The sequence below is a fragment of the Aotus nancymaae genome, unplaced genomic scaffold, assembly GCF_030222135.1.
Source record: "Aotus nancymaae isolate 86718 unplaced genomic scaffold, 86718_ANA_hifiasm-v0.15.2.pri h1tg000051l, whole genome shotgun sequence".
NCBI lineage: Eukaryota > Metazoa > Chordata > Mammalia > Primates > Aotidae > Aotus > Aotus nancymaae.
The window spans coordinates 3,909,892-3,920,262 of record NW_026988465.1 but is presented as its reverse complement, the minus strand read 5'-3'; the positions used below and the strand labels follow the sequence as shown (position 1 = coordinate 3,920,262).

At 39.9% G+C, this 10,371-nt stretch overlaps 1 pseudogene; it reads right to left on the bottom strand.

The window, feature by feature from the left end:
- Window positions 1-2,112: 2,112 nt before the first annotated feature.
- On the bottom strand, window positions 2,113-9,642 carry LOC105708715 (calponin-3-like; annotated as a pseudogene).
- Window positions 9,643-10,371: the final 729 nt, after the last annotated feature.

Genomic DNA, 10,371 nt, shown 5'->3' with positions numbered 1-10,371 from the left:
GCTTGCAGTCAGGGGTAACCATAAGAATGTGAGGCTCCTCTGGGAAGCCCCAGCCATCGATTGACAGAATGCCGGACTGTCTGCAAATCTTGGTACTAGCATTTAATCCAAAGGAGTTAAAAGATCAGGGTGACCCTCAGCTCTCACTGGCCCTTATTGGCTCTTTAAGAACAAAACTTGTAGATTCTGAACAATTCTGAGTATTCCACCAGTTCTTCATATAATACTTACGTTGCTATGACAGATTTCTTTGCATTATTTGAGGCAATTCCATCTATGTATTTTTCTACTTCTGACTGGTATTTATATAAAGGGATTCTTAAAACCATTTTTACTTAGTCATTTATATTTTAATCTAGCTTTTAATAGGAAATTGTGGAGAAACAGAACATGAGTTTAAAACATGCTTGTATTCACAAGTGAGTCACATGCTAAAACAAGATATTTCTCTCTCTCTTTTTTTTTTTTTTTTTTTTTGAGACAAGGAGGGTCTCACTCTGTCACCCAGGCTGGAGTGCAGTGGTGCAATCATGGCTCACTGCAGCCTCCACCTTCTGGACTCAAGAGATCCTTTTATCTTAATCTGAACAGCTGGGACTGCAGGTGTGCAGAACCACACCTGGCTAGTTTATTATTATTATTATTTGCATTTTTGTCTAAGAGATGGGTTTCCCCGCGCTGCCCAGGCTAGCCTCCAGCTCCTGGGCAGTAATCCTCTTGCCTTAGCCTCCCAAAATGCTGGGATTATAGGCATGAGCAACCACACCCAGTAAACAGGATATTTTCTAATGCAGAAGAAGGAAGAATTATATTTATGTTTTTCTTATGCAAGAACTTTTTTGTTTGTTTATCTCTACAGAATGACAAGGAACTATTCAGCATGAAGAGGAAAAAAGACAAAAACTTGATTTTATTGGAAAAAGTGTTGGGGGGTAACCTAAGTTGCAAAATTTCCTCTTAGTAATTAGATCTATTGTCCAATTTTTCCCTAATTATTCTAAAATAAAAATTTGAAAACTCATGATTAACATTTTAAATTATTTTATTTTTTGAATGTTCAAACAAAATTTATATATAAAAAAATGTAGTGTGGGCCAGGCACGGTGGCTCATGCCTGTAATCCCAGCACTTTGGGAGGCTGAGGGGGACGGATCACTTGAGGTTGGGAGTTGGAGACCAGGCTGGTTAACGTGGTGAAACCTTGTTTCTACCTGAAATACAAAAAATTAACCAGGCGTAGTGATGCGCACCTGTAATCCCAGCTACTTAGGAGGCTGAGGCAGGAGAATTGCTTGAAACTGGGAGGTGGAGGTTACAGTGAGCCAATATCACGTGACTGCACTCCAGCCTGGGCGACAAGAGTGAAACTCCATCTCAAAAAAAAAAAGTAGTGTGATAAGTTCATGCTGAGACATTCAGCAGTCAAAACAGCTGAAGGATACAGAGCAGCTCCACACTGATACACTGGCAAGATCATGAAGAGCAATGCACCACCCAGATCTAAGTATCTGCAGGCCATTTCATACATGCTTCTTTAGAGACACCACTCTGAAAACATCTTGTCAGCTAAGGAAGAGTACGAGTACATATATAATCATAAACGCACACTGATCATGACTTCATTTAAAAATCAGCAAACAATATGGTGGCAACATTGATATGTAAGTTTCTAAAATGTTGATTCTTAGGTTTAATTGGCAAAGACCACATTTAGAAATAAGGACGAGTTTCGTGTTCCAGGTAGAAATCAGATACACTAAACTGTCCAAAAATAATAGTTTCCTACTGTTTGAAAATACCAGTTTAAGACTGTAAAATGCATAGATCTTTAATAGAAGAATTGGCTGTGCAAGAGTTCTCCCGTTTCACAGTATTCCTTTTTATTTCAAATGCTAGTTATTGGTTATGCTGTAGGATTTAACTATTACAGCAAGAAAAGGCAACTATTTAGGGAAGAGGCAGATGAAGGGAAAGAATGCATGCAAGGCATTTTTTTTAAGGTACGATAAGCTTAATAGTGTTTTAGGAAGACAAGAAAAAAATTATTCAAGGCTAGCTTGGTTCTCATGGAATGACAACCGTGGACTAAATACTGAGTTCTTTCCTATGAATCTAGTAATCAATGCCTTGGTCGCCATATTGGTAATGTCTAGGGCAGTCACCGTGGTACCCACCATGCTAGTCATCTGGGTATTCTGTGTGATAATCACTATTACTGACTTTTTTTTTTTTTTTTTTGAAATGGAGTTTCGCTCTTGTTACCCAGGCTGGAGTGCAATGGCGCGATCTCGGCTCACCGCAACCTCCGCCTCCTGGGTTCAGGCAATTCTCCTGCCTCAGCCTCCTGAGTAGCTGGGATTACAGGCACGTGCCACCATGCCCAGCTAATTTTTTGTATTTTTAGTAGAGACAGGGTTTCACCATGTTGACCGGGATGGTCTCGATCTCTTGACCTCATGATCCACCCGCCTTGGCCTCCCAAAGTGCTGGGATTATAGGCGTGAGCTACCGCGCCCGGCCCCTATTACTGACTTTCAAACCGTTTGTTTCTGTTCCTTGGTTTCTGTTGTGAATGATAGATTCTGTCAGAGTAGCACAGTATTTGCAACCATATACTTGCCCCCCAGGCCCATGCACACCCATCCCTTTCTGGGAAGCCACTTTGTTGGTACCCATCTGTAGAGAAATTGTGGTGATCTACTGCCTGTAATGTTCGCTTCTGACAGCAGATGTCCCTTCTGCTGCCTAGTGCTAACATCCCCGCCTGGCTCTCTGCTTTGTTAGTGCCCATCTGCAGACAAATCATGGCCTGGTCAAAGGGTTTGTCAGTTTGCATTTTGGGATCCTAAAGATGCCTGTAGTCCCATAAGCTGACGTACGTGCCTGGCTGGCACTTTGTTGGTTCCCATCTGCAATCCAATGACCGTTTATCCAGCTTTTAATTTTCCTTCATCCTAACATCTTGTTTTTCTGCATATTTAACCCTGATGTCCATGGTTGTGTCCTTTTGTGCTTGCCAGACCTATTAAGGCCACCAGAGTAGTCTGAACGTAGGTCATGTTTCCATTCTAAAAAGATCACTTACTTTAACTATGTCATGTGGCTTCATACCATAAACCTGAATAGCTTTAGCAAAGTTGCCAACATTCTCAGCCGAGGCCAGTTTAATATGGTCTAATTGACCTTCTTCACCGGGCCTGCCTGCAGCTTGTTGATGAGTTAACAGAGGAGGATGCCATCCTTTATGCCCAGCTGGAGGTGGGTGCCAATGCTCCTGCCTGTCACCTCTGCTATCCGGTTGTGAAGATCTTCTGTTTGATGATCCTATTTGGAAGCAATCTTGCTCTTGACTTTGGCCAAGAGCTGGTAGGAAGGAGCCTTGTTGAAGTGGGCTGTGGTAGTTTGCGTGGTAGGAAGAGGCTGCGCTCAGGAGTCCAGGGTCTCGCGCGCTTGGCTTTCCAGCTCCTGGCCCAGGATGCTTTGAGTTGGCTCTCCTGGGCGCCCGGGTCCCACTGGGTTTGCAGACGCTCCCAGGCTGCTCCAGATACCGCTGGCTGCATTGGTCTCTACCTGCATGGTGGCTCCCTACAAATTCAACTTTTTATTTTGCCTAAAAACACTTTTCTTTATTTGCGAGGGATGTAAAAATAAAAATATGCCTCCTAGTTACTTCTAGTTTATCTGTTAGTCTGTGGAACAAGGGCAGTTGAGAAAAGAGCAAAAACTGGTCAGAGGCTGCAAGCTGAGCTGCTTACGTGGGGGAGTCTGGTCTGTAAGAATTCCAGCTCAGGGGCTGGGAGGGCTAGGGGTGAGGTCTTTGGAATGGTGGAGAAGAGGACAGGTGCCAGAAGACGGAAGGGCAAATGTAGTCTTAGTTTTCCTTAAAAGTGGAAAAAGGTAGAGTTTGCTTACGGATACGAGTGAGTTCATCACGTTTTTCTTTCAGCTATTTTTAAAAAATTGTATTCCACGTGTTGTCCAGGCATTGCTTTTCTTTCTTTTTCTTTTTTAAGAGACCAGGGGAGAGCGTGAATGCAGTCCCCATTGCTTTTTAACCAATCTAATGTGGTTGTGAGTGCAGGGTCTGGGCAGGAGGCCTGTGTTGGACTTTCAGGCCCACTATGTATTGTCTGTGACACATTTGCACTTCAGTTTCCCTATCTGTAAAATGGGTATAATAGTGTCCCCCACATCGGACTGTTGTGGGGAATTAGGGAATTAGGAAGAACAAAACGTATCTGGCATTGACTGGCACATTGTAAGCACTATACAATTATCCGTGGAGAAAATCCAGAGGTTTTTATTGGATATTTAGGTGTTCCCCTGTGTTTCTCTTTCCTTTCTTTTTATTTTTCATTTTTTGATAAGCATAATGTTGTGATGAACATTTGTTTACAAAAGTCTTTGAAAACATTTCTGGTAATTTTCTTAAGATAAATTCTTAGCTATGAAAACATTTGGTAAAAAGTATGTACAATTTTAAGACTTCTGAATTTTATTTCCAAACTGACTAACAGAAAAGCTTTTCCCACCCTTCCTCGCAGTGAAACAGTAGGCATTTCCATTGGAAAAAAAGTTATGTGTGTGTGTGTGTGTGTGTGTGTGTGTGTGTTTGTGTGTGTGTGTGTCCCAATTTGCTGAGATGTGGGGATATGGAAATAGTATTTCACTGTTGTTTTAATTTGCATTTATTTGATTAAGGCTCTTGACTTGATTAATGGTTTGAGCCATTCTTGTGTAATTCTAGTCCAGCGAGCTAGCCACTCCCATTATTGCAGGCGGTTCTCTCATTTCTCTCACTGGTGAATATAGATCACCAGTCCTTTCAACCATTTATCATAGGAAATAGTTTTCAGAATAGGTTGCTCTATTCTGAATGTGTTCTAGTTTGTCATTGTCCCTCTTAAAATATGGCTCCAGAATCAAACATGTGTGGTCAGACCAGCTGTTATGTGTGCCAAGGAACAGGACGGTTCAATTATAATGTGTTTTTCTTTGGAGAATCCATTAGCGTGCCGTTCCCTTTGAGTTTCTATTGAATCTCTCAGTGATTTAGAGTGGATTTAGGCCAGAGTAGTTTTGACTAAAGGATTATTTTTTAAAATTGTGTTTGAAATGGCTGTTTTTCCTTTAACTAATGCTGTTCTAAGAACACACGGTAAAACTAGAGCCATTTGGGCTCTGGACTTTCTACTTCCATTAGTGTGGCACTGGGTTGTATTACCTTATTTAGCAGCCATAGTATGCTTTGCTTCCTAAAATGTTGATGGTTAATGGAATGGATTCTTTCTAAGTAGAATGACTGAGATATGCATAAGAAGAATGGGGGTGGCTGGCTCTGATTCTGAGAGTTTAGCTCAGCTAATGAACAACCTTGGAAAGAGAGAATGGGAACCTTTTTAGTGTTTTGTTGATTGCTCTTCTGTTGCATCAAAGAGATATTAATACCATTGTTGTTTTAAAGCCTTTAAAAATGCATACACCCCATGGTAATTAATGTCCTATACTCATTCATTTTATTTACTTGCAAAACTCAAGGATAAAGATGGTGGACTTGTGAAATATTTTGAGAGACAATAAATATTGCACACTTATGTATGAAGCTGACTCATGGATTCTATATGTTTTATTCCATTCATTCTAAGGCATGGAAACTATTATGACCTTTGATGAGGCTAAATTTGAGTGTTACTGCTGGAGTCGGGTAATGGGACTTAGAGGCGGCTGGTGGGAAGGTACGAATTGTGAACAGAGATGAGGCATCTAATTTGATGCTGAGGACTAAGATTGTAAGAGCTGTCTATCTTTGGAGCAGAGATGGAGCACAAATGGAAGAGACAGTTCTTGCTGAGTCCAGTGGGGTCTGGTATGGAGGGGTGAGATGACGTGAAAGTCATCAGCAAACAAATTCACTTGGACGGGGTTTCCCATTGATGGTCAACCAGTGTCTATCTCTGTGGTTGAAGCTGTTGATTCGCCTGGTGGTTTTGTGATGTTATGAGATGATACCGAACAGGTATGAATCTGAAGTGAGCTAAATCGACTTATCTCTAGGATGGGGGACAAAAGAGGAATGGGTATAGAAATGGAGAATTGTGATCTTAATCAACCAGAGGATCAAACTCACTAAGTGAAGTGCGGTTGGATTACTCTTACCTACTATACTCAGGGTAATTCTTTAATAATGTGACATAATTTGAAAGCACTTATCAGTTTTACAGGTAAAAAATCTTAATCCAAATGGGGATTCACAACTGTGTATAAAAATAAACTGATGCATAAACTAAACAGAATCATACTTTAAACTTTAGGAGGAGACACAGTTTTACCTTTCATTAAATACTCCACCAACCATGTTCTCTGGGTAAAATTCTCCCAACGCTGATGAACTTCTGCATTGCAAGTACGTTTCCTCCCATGTCTCACTGCACATTTTTCTGATATACACAGATGCTTTAAACTTCTTGTTATATCTTACTCATAGAACACAGATACTGTATTCAGCAATTGCAAATGCCATTATGTTGGTAGAATTCTGACTTTGACACATCAGCTTTCCCTAATTGCCCGTGGAGTTCAAGAAAGTAGAATGGTTTCTACATCTTTATAGTGGCTTACCTGGGTTTTGCAAACTCATAGATTCAAAATGTGCTATCATATGAAACAACTAAGTAAGGGATAGCAGAGGAAACATAAAATGAGTCTAATGTAATTGCCTCAGCCCTTGAGACCCCTACTCTCTAGGGAGAAGTTTCTGGAATACACTGTACCTTTCTATGGCCTATCTGCTTGGAGATGCTTGCTCTGGTGTCGGGTTTGCCAGAACATTCTTTTAAGAGGAGCTAGCTTCCCTGCTGAACAGGGTGTTAATTTTTCATGGACTTACACTGTGATGAGGAGCTAAAAAGAATCAGATAAAAAGAATGAGAAAGCTTTAGAAAAATAGCATTGAAACAAAAGAAGTTCTTCTCTGGTTCTACACAGAAAATGGAGGCTGTTGTTGAAATTTTGCTTGTTATCAGAGACAGAAGTTAAATACAGAACAATTTAATGCAATGAACTCTTCGATGTGAATTTCCTGGGAAAGGAAGAAAGATTTTGTCAAGTCTAACCCATTTATAATCATATTAGATTCCCCTTGTAGGCTACAAATAATCACATTTTCACTCTGACAGGCAATTCTGCTTGGTAAAGAGTAGCTTAACCCAGGTAGGTGTCTGCAATGACCTGAGGTAAGTCACTGGCCATGTGAACCTCTGATTCTCCACCTGTTAAACAAGGGAATCTTAAAAGCTTTCTCCCATTATAGAGTTATCCAAATCTACATCAAAAAGTTTTATCGTTTAGAACAGTATTTTTCACATTAAATCCGGATTTGCTGCTGTTTTCATAGAAACAGTACTAATATTCACTTTTTTCTTTCTGCTTCTTGATATTTAATCCTACACAAAAAACTGATTTTTTTTTCCCTGTTTCTTAATACTTACATACCTATAGTCAACATGTAGTCCCAAATAACTCTTCAGTCTGTCAAGAACTATTTAATTAGCTAGAACTTGATCTGCAAATAAATAAAAGTCAAAGCCACATTGGTTCTTTTTGCCCTCTGGTTTGCCTTTCATTTTTTGGAGCACGGGAACACCAGTTGAAGTGATTATGCCCCTCAGTTTGTGATAAGTGATCCTCACTGGTTATAGCACTGAGGGCTGTGGTAGGGAGCTTCTAAGACGGTCCCTAGTAGTCCCCACCTCCTGGTCCTCATTTCTCCAGGTAATACTCTCCCTTTAAGTGTGGGCTGGACCTAGTGACTTGCTTCTAATAAACTGAATACAGCAAACATGAGACCATGACTTCCTTCTTGCACACACTCTCCTGCTCTGTCACTTGCTCTGAGGAGTCAAGCGGCTGTGCTGTGGGCTGCCCTATAAAGAGGCTCGTATGGCCAGGAACCAACACCCATGAAGAACTCAGGCCTTGAGTCCAACAGCCCACAAGGAACTAAATCCTTCAGCTATTAACCACGTGAGTGAGCTTGACAATGGATCCTCAGATTGTCATGTGAACTTTCAGATGAGACTGCAGCCCAGTCATGACCGGAGTCATCTGAGAGACCGTGAATCAGAAGCATCCAGCTAAGCCATGCCTGGATTCCCAACCCATACAAACTCCAGCTAAGCCATGCCTGGATTCCCACCCATATAAACTTTGGGATAATAAATGTTTATTGTTGCAAAGCTACTACAGGCCAGGTGTGATGGCACATGCCTATAATTTAGCACTTCAGGAGGTCAAGGTGGCAGGATCACTTGAAGCCAGGAGTTTGAGATCAGCCTAGGCAACAAATAGAGACCTCAATTCTATATAAAAAAAAGTTGCTACATTTTAGGATAATACATTTAGGATTATATTTAAGATAATGTATTATCCTAAATATAAGTACTCACATTTTTAATTAATTATTTTTCTTTTTCATGCCCAATCCTGCTAACATTCTTGTATCCCACTTAAGCACACACTGTAATGTTTTTAATACTTTTCCTTAAATATATATGAATCATTGGAAAATTAGTGTTGTCTTGTGTTTACATTCTTTATTTACATAAATGGCACTGTGTTATCAATCTTATTCTATGTTTTAACTTTTATTACTTCACTCCATGTTTTTGAGATTTATTCAAATTTCTTATCTAGGTATAGCTTACTACTTTTGATTATTACCTAACATTTCATCATAGGCATTTTACTCATCCATGTTCCAAGCGTGGACACTTATGAAACCTCCAGGAACTTGATACCAGAAAACAATATTGTAATGAGAACAATCACATCTGTCCTCTTACGGATGTGCCTGTTCATATCTAGAAGTAGAGATTAATAGGACAACGAGTTGAGATTATGGATAATTAAGAAGCTTTTAGCATTTCTACTGAAATTGGCTTAAATAGTAAGAACCTAAATTGTCTCATGCAACAAGCATTCTGGAGGAAGCATTAGCAGCTCAGTGGTGTAACCAAAGACCTGGGACAGTTTCATCTTTCTGTTCTATCATCCTCCATAAGTCAGTGTTATTTTCCCCACTGGCCACAAGATGATTGTAGCAGCTCTGAACATCATGTACAGGCATGATCACAGCCAGTGTAGAAGAAGAGGGTTAAGGCTTCCCACATATCTTCTTTCATTACAGAGGAAAACTTCTGCCAGAAGTCCATTAGTGGATGCTTTCTTTGGTCCCATTGACTGGCATTTTACATGTATTATAACAGAGACTGTGGAAGCAAGTGTCTGGAATTAAAGGACTCCATAGTGGGAGGCACCCTTTGCCAACAAGGAAAAATCAGAGAAGACTGTGTAGAAGTTTCTATTACACAATGTATATACTATTTGTATTCATTAAGTGCTGAATGAATGCTGTATTAGTGTATCAGTCAGTCCTCGTCAAAAGAATGCTGTGAAATAAACTTCCTCAGAACTAAATGACTTAAAACCCAGCAATTTATTATCAGTGATACATCCATGGGTCAGCTGGGTGTTTAGGTAGGCTTGGCTCTGGGTCAGGTTTAGATTGGTTCACATCTGTTCCCTGTGTCTCTCCTCTTCCTCGGACTGGTGAACTGTGCTAGGGCATATTCTTCTCATGGCCATGGCGAAAGTATAGGGGAGAAAGCCTAACCAAGCAACCACATTTTGAGCCTCTGCTCAAGTCACTTCTGTTAAGATGCTATTGACCAAAACAAGTCCCATAGGTTTTAAGTCCAGGAGCAGAGAAGTGCACAGGGGTGTCTACTGTGAGACTACATTGAGTCACATGGCCAAACCCAATCAGGAGAGGAAATATACTCCTCTGATGGAAGTAGCGGAGAAGTAGTGAATCTATTTGAACAATAATCTCATATATCATAAGCAATATTTTTCTCACCAGCAGTGCAAGAACTTTTTGTATGCTAACATCATCACTAACATTTGCTATTTACCAATGTTCACAATTTTTGTCAACCAAATGGACATAAGGTTGTTTTAATTACCTACAATTATTGTTGGATGAAGTTGAGTATTTCTTCATGTATTTATTAACTATTTGGGTTTCTTCCTTCTGTGAATTACCCATTATACATTGGACATTTAAAAACTGAGCTTTCTATTTTTTGTTGTTAATTTGTAGGAATTTGTTTTATAATGTTGATATTAACCTCCAGTTTATTTTAGATATTTTATTCTCCTCTCCCATTCTGTCACCTATATGTTAATCTTGCTTCTGATATTCTGCATCAGATAAAAGTCTTCAATTTTGTTGTAGTCAATTTTTTTTCACCTTGTGTTTTTGGAATGTTATTTTAAAACTCTTTCCATACATCCTAATATCACAATATTAAA